Source organism: Caenorhabditis remanei, chromosome IV, assembly GCF_010183535.1.
Source record: "Caenorhabditis remanei strain PX506 chromosome IV, whole genome shotgun sequence".
In the NCBI taxonomy this organism is placed as follows: domain Eukaryota; kingdom Metazoa; phylum Nematoda; class Chromadorea; order Rhabditida; family Rhabditidae; genus Caenorhabditis; species Caenorhabditis remanei.
In genome coordinates this window covers 9,795,243-9,806,725 of record NC_071331.1, presented here as the reverse complement: position 1 = coordinate 9,806,725, position 11,483 = coordinate 9,795,243, and positions in this window count along the sequence as shown.

Here is an 11,483-nt window from a genome sequence, read left to right as displayed (position 1 = left end):
AGTCACTGAAAGTGTTCAAGGGACGTCTAAATATTTTTTGGGACGTTTCAATGTTTTTGGGACGTCTAAACTTTTGAAAGAACGTTTCAAAAAAAAATAGTGTTTGAAAGGACGTTTAAGTGTTTCAAGGGACGTCTAAGTGTTTTAAGGGACGTTTAAGTGTTTTAAGGGACGTTTGAGTTTTCAAAGGACATCTAAACTGTAATAGAGCCCATTTTTGTAATAATTCTGTCAATTTTTGCCGTTCACTTTCGAAATTATTGCAAGAAAACAACAAAAATGACCGAAAATAGCGATAAAATTTGAAAAATTCAACATGGACGAAGTCGAATTTCTAGGCCACCGAAATGCCCAAACTCACCGGCGATCGCTCTCAGCTGGTTCCAGCCCGATTTTTAAAATTTTTTCGGTATGAAAATGAACTCACACCCCTTCTGGCCTTTCTCTCTCTTTATTGATGATCTTATCTCTTGTCGTGTCCTATGTAACAAGTACGTCCCAGTCGGTGTCTGGAGGAGAAGGAAGATGATAGGAGTGGGTAATTGGGAGAAAGAAAAAGTTTTGGGATAAAAATCAAAGTGATAATACAGGCAATTAGGAACTGACATTTCGTGTGGGTCAAAAATTTTGTTTAAATATTGTAATTGTAAAAGGTATGCTACGGAATGAAACACTTCACCAACTGTGGAGAAGATTTTGTAAGTTTACTTTTTGATGGGAAAGTGGGAAAACGATGCGAAACTACTTCAAAGTAAGACAAACTGAAAAATACAATTTTACAATGCATGTGCAACTGAAAAAAAAACATTTCTGCAAACAGAACGCATAATAGTTTATCTAGCATTCGTTTCAGTAGGCTCAAAAATTTAACGAGCTCACATTGAGCTTCAAAAATATTATTAGTACATCTCTATTCACTTTTTGCTAAATTTTCAGTTTCAGATATTCATAAAATCTTCACATTTTTCTGAATCAAGTGTTAACATTATCATGATTCGTATCGTGTTCCCATCAAAATCTTGACCTTCGATGTTTGTGGACTGAACTTTACGTTTCTGATAATAAGCCACGCCCCCTTTTAGCTGTCCCATCAATGATAGTTGACCAATACCCCACACTTTTTTGCGGTTGCCGAGACAGCTGGAGGGGGCGTGGTTTATTTTCAGAAAAGAAATGTTCAGCTCCCAAGCAAGAAATCTCAAAAAGAAACTGTTTCGATAAATATATTTATTGACGATCTAAACAGTGATGATACTCGATGCTTGAGAATTGAAGTATTTATTCATTCAAAATTTCAAGTTCACAAATACCGAGTGTTACTGTTTTATTCTGACAATAACTATTTATCTCAACACCTTGCTTCAGTATTGACTTCATATTGCGTTGAAGAAATATTATCGAAATAAAAAAGTTCCGACATTTTTTACCGACGCGCAAAAGTCCCGCCACTGATCTCCGGAAACGCCCACTTATCATCTTGCAATTTCAGGGCACGGTTTCAATTCTATTTACACTGATTTCGCGGCTAAAATTTTTAAAAAATACCACTTTTTCAATAAAATTTGACAGAAAAAAACAAATTTCAAGGAAAATAGATCAAATTTAATTAAAAAGTGGTATTTTTTAAAAATTTTAGCCGCGAAATCAGTGTAAATAGAACTGAAACCGTGCCCTGAAATTGCAAGATGATAAGTGGGCGTTTCCGGAGATCAGTGGCGGGACTTTTGCGCGTCGGTAAAAAATGTCGGAACTTTTTTATTCCGATAATAACAATTAGTGCTATATTGACATTTCAAACAAATAAAGTTTAGTTTCAGAGCGGCGGTCGTTGTCCAAAGCACGCCAGTTCGGTTTTGTCCACTGGCTCAGTTTCTCTTCTCTTTCCAAAATCGTTGCGGACATCGCCTCAGACAACGCCCAATTGTCTTTTATATTTTACCAGCCTGTCTCCCCCGCCTTCGGCGGTTGAGCCGGCTGGTCTCTCTTCATTCACGTGGTCATTGACTTTCGATTTATATTTTATAAGAGATATTAAGAAAAAAGTACTAAATGAACTGCTGTATACATTGTTTTTTGAAAATTGAATTATTTGGAATTCGGAGGATTGAAAAATTAAAGTTATTGGAATCTGTGTTTTCATTCAAATTTAGGGGAAAAATCTTCTTTAATAGTGGGAATGGTACTCTATGTTTAACAACGAATTCCTGAGTTTTCATAAAATTAAGGAATTCGTAATTTTATTTCTTTATTTCTCCAAAAAGTTATTTGACTATGTAAACTATACTTGTATCATATTGAATAAACGAATCGAAATTTACCGTTATTAGACGAAAAATAACTTATCAGATATGAAAGGGGAGACTATCAGTCATGAAAACTGATGGATAATGTTGTGAACAATATGAAGAAAGGGAGGGAATCTATTTTGAATTTTTATAGTTTATTGATGGGTGTTTATGTGGAAAAACTTTTGAAACATATTTGAAACATAGCGAAAAACATGCTCTATGAAATCTCTTTATTTTTTCTAATAACAATACGGAACGGAAAAGAGATGATAGGGATGGGAAACTAGGTTAAGGGAGAGTCATAGGAACGGGAAACACGATACACACTGATTTTTCCAAATATGTTACAAGTTAAAAGGGTAAAACTGAGAAAGTGTTTTGTGGGATCCAAGCAAATATCACTCCTAGCATGAACTTTTCTAATTTCTATTTTTATTGGTACCGACTAGAGTTGCATGGAATTCCGACTTCCAATTTCTGATCACCGGATTAGGAAAATCTGATGGAAAGTGAATAGAAGGGGAGATACATGAAAAGGGCATTCGCATCAATGTCTCTTCTTGGAGATTCGGGAATGATTGGAAAAAGTAAGAAGGAGTATGTAGTGGAAAGTTGGAGAAAGATGCTAGTCAATTGAGGTGGAATAATGAAAAGTTTTGGAAGGAAATGAGGTTTACGGATGGAGTGGGAAACAGATGTGAGAGTAGGATGTTGTAGTTTTTTATACGGTTTCATGAAGAACACTATTGCGGTTTTCAGATTAGAAAACAATAATTGCTACATTCTAGAATGTTTTTTAAATCGAAGGATTTTCACAGTTTCATGAAAATTTTATGTCCAAACTATCTGAGAATAGTTGATTTAATCTCACTTGCGATTTTTTCCCAAGTGTTCCAAATTTGGGAATGGGAATTTTCGAAACTTGAGAGATACTCTAAAAATAACAAGCATTTTGAGTTTTTGAGACAAAATCACAAATCATTTTGAAATACACAAATTCTTGGAATTTCCCTCTGAAGATTGATCACCACTGTTTTACACTTCGAAATTTTTCAACAGGATTTTTCAGTAATGCTGAAGCATTGAATTATTTTTCATTATTGTCAACTTGAAACAGTATTTTTTTAATAGAAATTTCAGCTCAGCCGGTAGAGAAAGTTGCCGGCCCGGCCCGGCCCGGTCGGCCCGGAGTCAGAAAAAGAGCACACTTTTTTCAGAAAATTTTTCGAAATTTTTTGAAATTTTCATCAAAAATAGTCAAAAATCCTATGTACTCTTGCGTTTTATCGATATGTAAAAACATAGTCGAAAATTCGACTTTTTTGCAAAAAAATCAAAAAAAATTTCAAAAAATTCAAATTTTCAAATTTTTGTACTGTGACCCCGGCCGACCGGGCCGGTGAAAATTCTCAAATCGGCCCGGCCCGGCCCGTTGCAAGTATGCCCAAAATCTTGGAATTTCTCTCTGAAGATGGATCATCATTGTTTTAGACTTCGAAAATTGCAGGTCGGGATTATTGCCAATGCTAAAACATTAAATTACCAGTCGGTTGACGCAGCCTACGGCTGCTCAACCTCCTTTTCTACACCACCCTGCTCAAATTTACAGCGCCTGCGGCGCTTTTTAAGTGATTTTTTTAAAACTCAAGTTGATAACTCTTTTTTCCTCATCCTAAAAGTGATTATGTTTTTGAAGGTAACCGATCTACGACAAAGTTCCTAACTCACAAATCACCATCACTCCTTGAGTAGTGTTCTTTCATTCATTATACTCTTAATAAGCTTCTGGTTGTAATAGCCTACGGCGTTTCTTTAGTGGCTTCGCGGAGACATCCGAGGTCTCAGAATTGATTGTACAAAATGTAGGGAATGACTTTTTTGGCTTGGGACTGAAAAACCTTGAACACGTTTTTACTGAAGCCTAGGAATTTGAGGAATTTCCTAGTAACATCTTATAAAGATGCACTGAAAGTATCTTTCCCACCTTTTGACTGATCGGCGGCGATGCCGCCTCCCTTCTCCAAGCAGCTCTTTTCAGTTATACAGCGCCTGCGGCGCTTCGAAAATGGTTCAGAGTATGACGGTCTCAGAATGATTCCCTACTTCTGGATCGTATAGCTGTCCTAATTGGTTGTTTTGGTTAGCTAAGCAGTCCGTTCTGGTAGAGAACAATCAAAACACCTCTGCTTTTAGGAAAAGATTTTGACAAATGTTCTCATTGACTTTTTGGGAACTCTCTTTTGTGCTCTCCTCAAAAGAAGAGTGATATTTTTAATTTTTTACTTGTTACTGTCGGCAGCGATGTTGCCTCCCTCCTCTAAGTATGGCGGAATAAAACTATAAGTGTTAACAAACTCATTGGGTCGCTGAAAACGTCATTGATCAGGCGCGATCTAATTCCAACCCCGAATGTTATGATACGTAAAGGAGAAAAAAGGGTTTCCCGGCCCCTTTCTCTTTTACTTCTACACTGTATGATAATTTTCTTCTCTTTTAGGTATTTTTTGTTGACTCTGAGCAGTCCATTCCGTAACATAATCCCTACTTTTCTAATAGGAACTCACAAATCTTCTCAGTGATTATTTATCCTAAATTCACAGAAACTGTTTTAACATACTCTTTCAGAAAGAACAGAAATTTGATAACTTTGCTTTTTTCTTTTTCGAACTGGAAGGGATAATTGAAATATCAATTTTAATTTTTGACTGGCCGGTGGCGATGCCGTCTCCTTCCTCTAAATATGGCACACTAAGATCATTTTTAACGAATCCTCCTCCTAGAATTCATTACGTTTTGAAGGTAACCGAGCTACAACAAAGTTCCTTATTTACAAATCACCATCACTTCTTTAGTAGTATTCTTTTTTCGGGAGTTATGGACTTTTTGATCATTCAATAGAGCAAATTCGAAACTATTGGGGTGCAAATTTATAGAGAATTCTCACGGCACACGGAAAGTCAATTCCCTTGTAAGAAATTCGGATTTCCTATTTTCTTCTTCAAAAAATGCACTTACAGTATTTTTTGAGTTTTTGATAAGCTGCGGACAAAAGTCTTATTGTAAACTGTCATCAGCTTCTGACACGGTTTTTGTGGGATTCTAATTTTTGAACACCGTCAAAGTTGGATCTTTTTGATCTACGAAATCTCGACTGTAACAACGTTATTTACAGCTTTCATTAACTGGCTGTCTATGTTCTTATCAAAACAAAAAACCAAAAAAAAATCCGACATGGCGGGAGCGAACTCATCACCCCATGCGTGAGAGTCATCTGCGTAGACCGCTACACCAAACACGCGCGGCCGAGGCGCTTTCGAGAATGCAGTCAAGAAACAACCGAGTCAGTAGATATTTTGAGCTTTCTACCACCCTGTCGGGACACACCTTTTCTGAACACAATTCAGCACTAAAAACGTCACCGTCTCCAGAAGACTTCAAATTTGATATTTTTGAAAAAAGAAAAGTTCGGGCATCAACTAAGTCAAATTTCCAATCTATCTATCCAGGTCTCATAAAAATCGGCCCATTATGGAGGGAGTTATGGCTGGCAACATACAAACAGACAGGCGGAATCTGTTGAATATTATTAGTAAAGATTGTTCATTATTGTCAACTTGAAACAGTATTTTTTTAAATAGAAATTTCAGCTCAGCTTGAGAAACTTTGGAAAAGAGTCATATTTCAGCAATACTTTTCGATTTGAATGTAAAAGTTCATAGTAAACAGTTGGTTTATCAGTTCCCAACATTAGTCTGTTTCATGAAACTGAGAAAACGTAATACAGAAATTAAGTAGTGATAGTACTCTACGCATGGATACAGCGATTACTTTCCCTCTGAAATCATAATAAGTGAATTTCAGAAGAAAAAAAAACAAAAATAGTTCTATTTTTGATACCCCATGAAATAATTGTGCATTTTTTCCAAAAGTTTTCTGTTTGACGGTGTTTGTAAATTAGCAAAACAATTGTTTTCGAAACTACAGATGGAAAGTGAATAGAAAGAAGGGGAGATACATGAAAAGGGCATTCGCATCAATGTCTCTTCTTGGAGATTCGGGAATGATTGGAAAAAAAGAAGTATGTAGTGGAAAGTTGGAGAAAAAGATAGTCAATTGAGGCAGAATTATGAAACGTTTTGGAAGGAAATGAGGTGTTACAGATGGAATGGGAAACCGGTGGAACGAAACATTTTTGGACAGTTTCATGGAAATGATATGTTCATTTTGAAATTTTCAGAAAACATTATCGTTATATATCCGATAGAGTAATGATAGTCTTCTAAACTCGAAAAATACTTCAACAATAGCTAACTTTTGATTAGATCTGACAATCTGAGACCGATAAAGCTTATGCATTTCTTCATGATTTTTCCGCACGAACACTGCAATTTTTTGAGTTTTTAAAAACAAAATCACAAATCGTTTTGAAAATTTCTGAAACTAGAAATTGTTGAATGTTTGGCGTGAGACACACATTACTATAATCGGAGTATCATTGATGAAAACTTATCGGATCTGGAATTATTGTGATCTCAAAACAGTATATTTTTAGAAATTTCTGAAGCTGTTTCAGCAACTTTAGAATGCAGAAATTTTTTAAAATGAAAATTTTTTCTTTTTCATGGAACTGAGAAATTATAACAGCAAAGATAACAGTGCTTCTCCAGCGCTCGGTGCTTGTAGAGATAACGATAACCTTATTGACTAAAGAAATCAGAACTGAATTCCTGAAAAATAGGTTTTTCGATGTTATATGAAATGATTGATTTAATACAGTCGAGAATTATTGGAAGCAGCAGCCACAATGCTGAGCTTTTCATTTTTTCATGACATCAAACAGGAGTTCCCTATTAAAACATTCTGATCGCTTTTGTTACTAACTCGGTTTCAAGAAGCAGATACATACATCCTGAGTTTCAAGATATTGGTATTGTAGCATTAGATAGTGAATCTCTTGAAAATTCGCACTCAATACATATTTCCATACTTGCAAAATTCCGGGCCGACCGGGCCGGCCCGGATTTGAATTTTTGAATTTTTTTTCACTAGAATTTTTTTTTCAATAATTTTTTTGTCTGAAAATTTTCCAAATTTTTTCTCAAGAATATCAAAAAATCAGTTTTAAACGAGTTATGAGACCTCAAAATTCCAAAAATCGCTCCCCGTCGTCATTTTTTCAGTACATTTCAATAGAAATTCTCCTCGTCTGACCGTGAAATGCATTCGTAAATGTTCATTTTTCGAATTTTTTCTTGAGAATTTTTGAAAATATTGCTTTCACGTGTAGGACGAAGAGAAATTCCACTGAAATGTACTGAAAAAATGCACGACTAGCATAGATTTTTGACATTTTGAGGTCTCATAACTCGCTTTAGACACATTTTCAGACATGATACCAGAAGAAATTTATCTTTTTCCTGGCTTTCTGAATCGATTCATATCAAAAACCCTCAGTTTAGAAGTAGTTGTGTCCCTTTTTAGAATTTTTTACCAAAAAAATCGGAAAATGTTCGAAAAAAAAATTTGAATTTTTTTAGTACTGAAAATCCGGGCCGAACCGGACCGGGCCGGAGAAATTCTGATTTCGGCCCGGCCCGTTGCAACTCTGCATATTTCATTGAATCTTCGTAGGAGAATAATTGGACGGTGAACTTAAAAATGGAACCTGTACCCGGTAGAAATTAAAATGGTTGTAAATTTTCACAGATTTTCTACGCGTGGAGGCTGCTTTCCAAGTCTTTGGCGATTCATTTTTCAAATAAAACTGTTTTTGTGTTGAACGACGTTCAGTTTCCAAAATGGCTTCCCCTGCACTTGAAAATTTGGGAAAATGCTAGATGAAGTTTTTGAAAGCCGAGATGATTTGAAAAACTTTGAAAAACTACTGATTTTGACAATTAGAAACTGAAATTTTTAAGGTATCACGAAACCTATAAAGATAGAGTATTATTGTATAGCCAATAGACGTTTGGGCGCAGATGTAAAAAGTTTTGTCGTCGAGGAAACGATCAGTGTTTCACTCACTTCTTGTATCTTCATAAAGTTTTTAAATTGCAGTCGATCTAAATCATCTAAATGCGAGCATTCCTGAAATAATATTTCAAATTATTCTGATTATAAATTGAAAACCGAGAACAGTCTATGTTGGGAACAAATCAGGGAGATCGGTAAATGCAAGATCCAAAATGTTCGCTTTCATATCTTTATTTTCTATTTCATAATGTTTTCTTTAAAATGTTTCAAAAAAAAATCATATCTGACAATTAGACTATGAAGCTGCCGTTATACATATTACGCCACTTGGTATGATTTTCTAATAAGTTTTGCTCGTACTTCCAGATAGAAATTTGCGGCTTGATCCATCGACGAGCCTGTAATATCAAGATTATTATAATGAACAGAAACTGAAAATTATTTCATTCTCATTGAAAAAATAAAAACGGGGATTGTTGAATTTCGGAGTGGGAAATGTAAACTTTTTAGCAATTAGTTACCAATTAATTTATGTCATAAATTGGAAATGTTATACTTGAATAAGAAATAACTATATATGTTCATTGAAACAATAAAAATCAGACTTGTCAAAAATCGGGCCGGGCCGAGATTTTTCTTGACCGGGCCGGGCCGGGCCGGGCCGGCCGAAATTTCTCTTGGCTCGCCCGGCAGATATTTCCACCTGCAAGGCCCGGCACTTTCCGAAGTTCGACAAGTCTGATACAGTGACTAGATGTGCATATTCCGTGCTAGTAATATCGAAAAAAATATGTCTTCGCAGTTTTATAATTTTCGATTGAAGGAAATAATAAACATCTTGACTCCACTTGTCTTCTGAAGTAGCTGCACAACAACCACAACTTTTACAGTTTCATTAAAACCACTAAAGTATTATGATATGGATTTCACAATCGTTCCTCTTTCATTAAAGCAATTCAGATTGAAAAGGTTTTGTCAAACTTTTTCAGCCAGATATTTCAGATATTAAATATCGATTCTCAAATATTTTTTGAAATGAGCGGTTTCTGAAAATTGTTAAGTTTCGTTCATTTCAAAAAGAAAAATAATAGGACTTTGTGAATTTTCATCAATAATCTAAACAACAAGCATTACTGCGCTTAAATAATTGGGCTGAACATCATCAACTGTAATAAAGTTAGGTCTACTGATAATATGCAGAAATGAAATTTTACTTAAAACATATGAACCCAATTTCGGGCGTCGATTTCAATTATTGCAAAAATTTTCTCTAGAATTGTGATGTCGTCAATTGCAATTCATTGAATTTTCAGTTCATTGAATTTTCGAGTAAGCCTCCACCTCTATCATTGATTGAAACATGGATATTAGTTTATAGTTTTCATATCACTGATCGGAAAGTTAGTAAGCTTTTTTTTCCTGTTTCGATGTGTAGCTTTCAGCTTCACTTCGTGTCGTTATTATTTAAGTTTTACTTGAGGAAAGGTCCCTTTTTTGATTTTTTGTGGTGAAATTTGTATAATTTTGTATGATACATATCTTTCACATAAAAATTTTCTGAAAATTTATATCAGTGAATTTGTATAAATATTTTTCATTCATTATCGTCACGCAATCAGAAAACTGTTGCCCGAATACATTCATGTTCAAGGTACTGGGCATAACAGTAATTGTTGAGCATTTGAAAATGTTCAAGAGAGTACGAATGTTTTGCTTTTTTTCAGTTGACTAAAAGATTTTCAAACGGTTTCAAAAAGATCAGCAATGGTTCTCCAAAAATTCATGCAAAAATACGTTATTGAAACTGTAAATTGTATCTTTTTACAAAGTGCTGGAATTTTCGGGCGTGTCTTGCTTACATTTCTAAAAAGAGATCGTCAAATGTATCTCGGTTACATAACCACTATGATTGTTATGCGACACAAGAAACTGAAAAATTCAAAAACGAGAAATGAAACCAAACAGCGAATAATTTTCTGTTTCTTGTTGTAACTATTTCTTACTGGACATAGTTTTCATGTTTCGCCTTCTCTTCTGTTCGGTCATTGTATCAAAAAGATTAGGACGACAAGATAAGAACTGACCCTTTCTGTCCTCTCTCTCTCTCTCTCTCTCTTTTTTCTTTAGAAGATTTTATCTCTTTTCATGTCTTATGTAACAAGTATACGTCCCTGTCGGTGTCTGGAGGAGAAGGAAGATGTTAGGGACGGGTAATTGGGAGAAAAAGAAAGTTTTGGGATAAAAATCAAAGTGATAATACAGGCAATTAGGAACTGACATTTCGTGTGGGTCAAAAATTTTGTTTAAATATTGTAATTGTAAAAGGTATGCTACGGAATGAAACACTTCCCCGACTGGAGATTTTGTAAGTCTAGTTTTTGATGGGAAAGTGGCGACAGTAGAAACGACTTCATAGTAAGAAAAGCGGGGGAAAAGGAATTTACCCGTATCTCGGAATTTTTGACACGTCTATTTTACAATGGAGCTGTTACAGTAAAATTTTTTATGCAAACAAAACGCATGATTTGTCTGCTAGCAATTGTTTTATTGGACTCTAAAAAGTTAACTAGCTCAGTTTCAGAAATTTCATTGGTACATCTCAATGAATTTTCTGCTAAGTTTTCAGTTTCAGATATTCATCAAAAGTTGACATTTTCCCGAGTTATTATTATAGCAGTAAAATGACGTTCGATGATTGTGGACTGAACCTTCCGACTCTGATAATAGGCCACGCCCTCTTTTAGCTGTCCCATCAATGATAGTTAACCAATACCCCACACCTTTTAGCTGTTGCCGAGACAGCTGGAGGGGGCGTGGTTTATTTTCAGAAAAGAAATGTTCAGCTCCCAAGCAAGAGATGTCAAAAAGAAACTGTTTCGATAAATTAATTTATTGTCAATCGAAATAAAGGGAGGGAATTTATTTTGAATTGTTGTAATTTATTGATGGGTGTTTATGTGGAAAAACTTTCGAAACAAATCTGAAACAGCTATAATTTGATAAACGTGCTCTAAGAAATCTCTTTATTTTTCTAATAACAATACGGAACGGAAAAGAGATGATAGGGATGGGAAACCAGGTTAAGGGAGAGTCAAAAGAAAGGGCAACACACGACACACTGATTTTTCTAAACATGCTACAAGTTAAAAGGGTACTGAAACTGAGAAAGTGTTTTGTGGGATCCAAGCAAGTATCCCTCCTAACATGAATTTTTCTAATTTC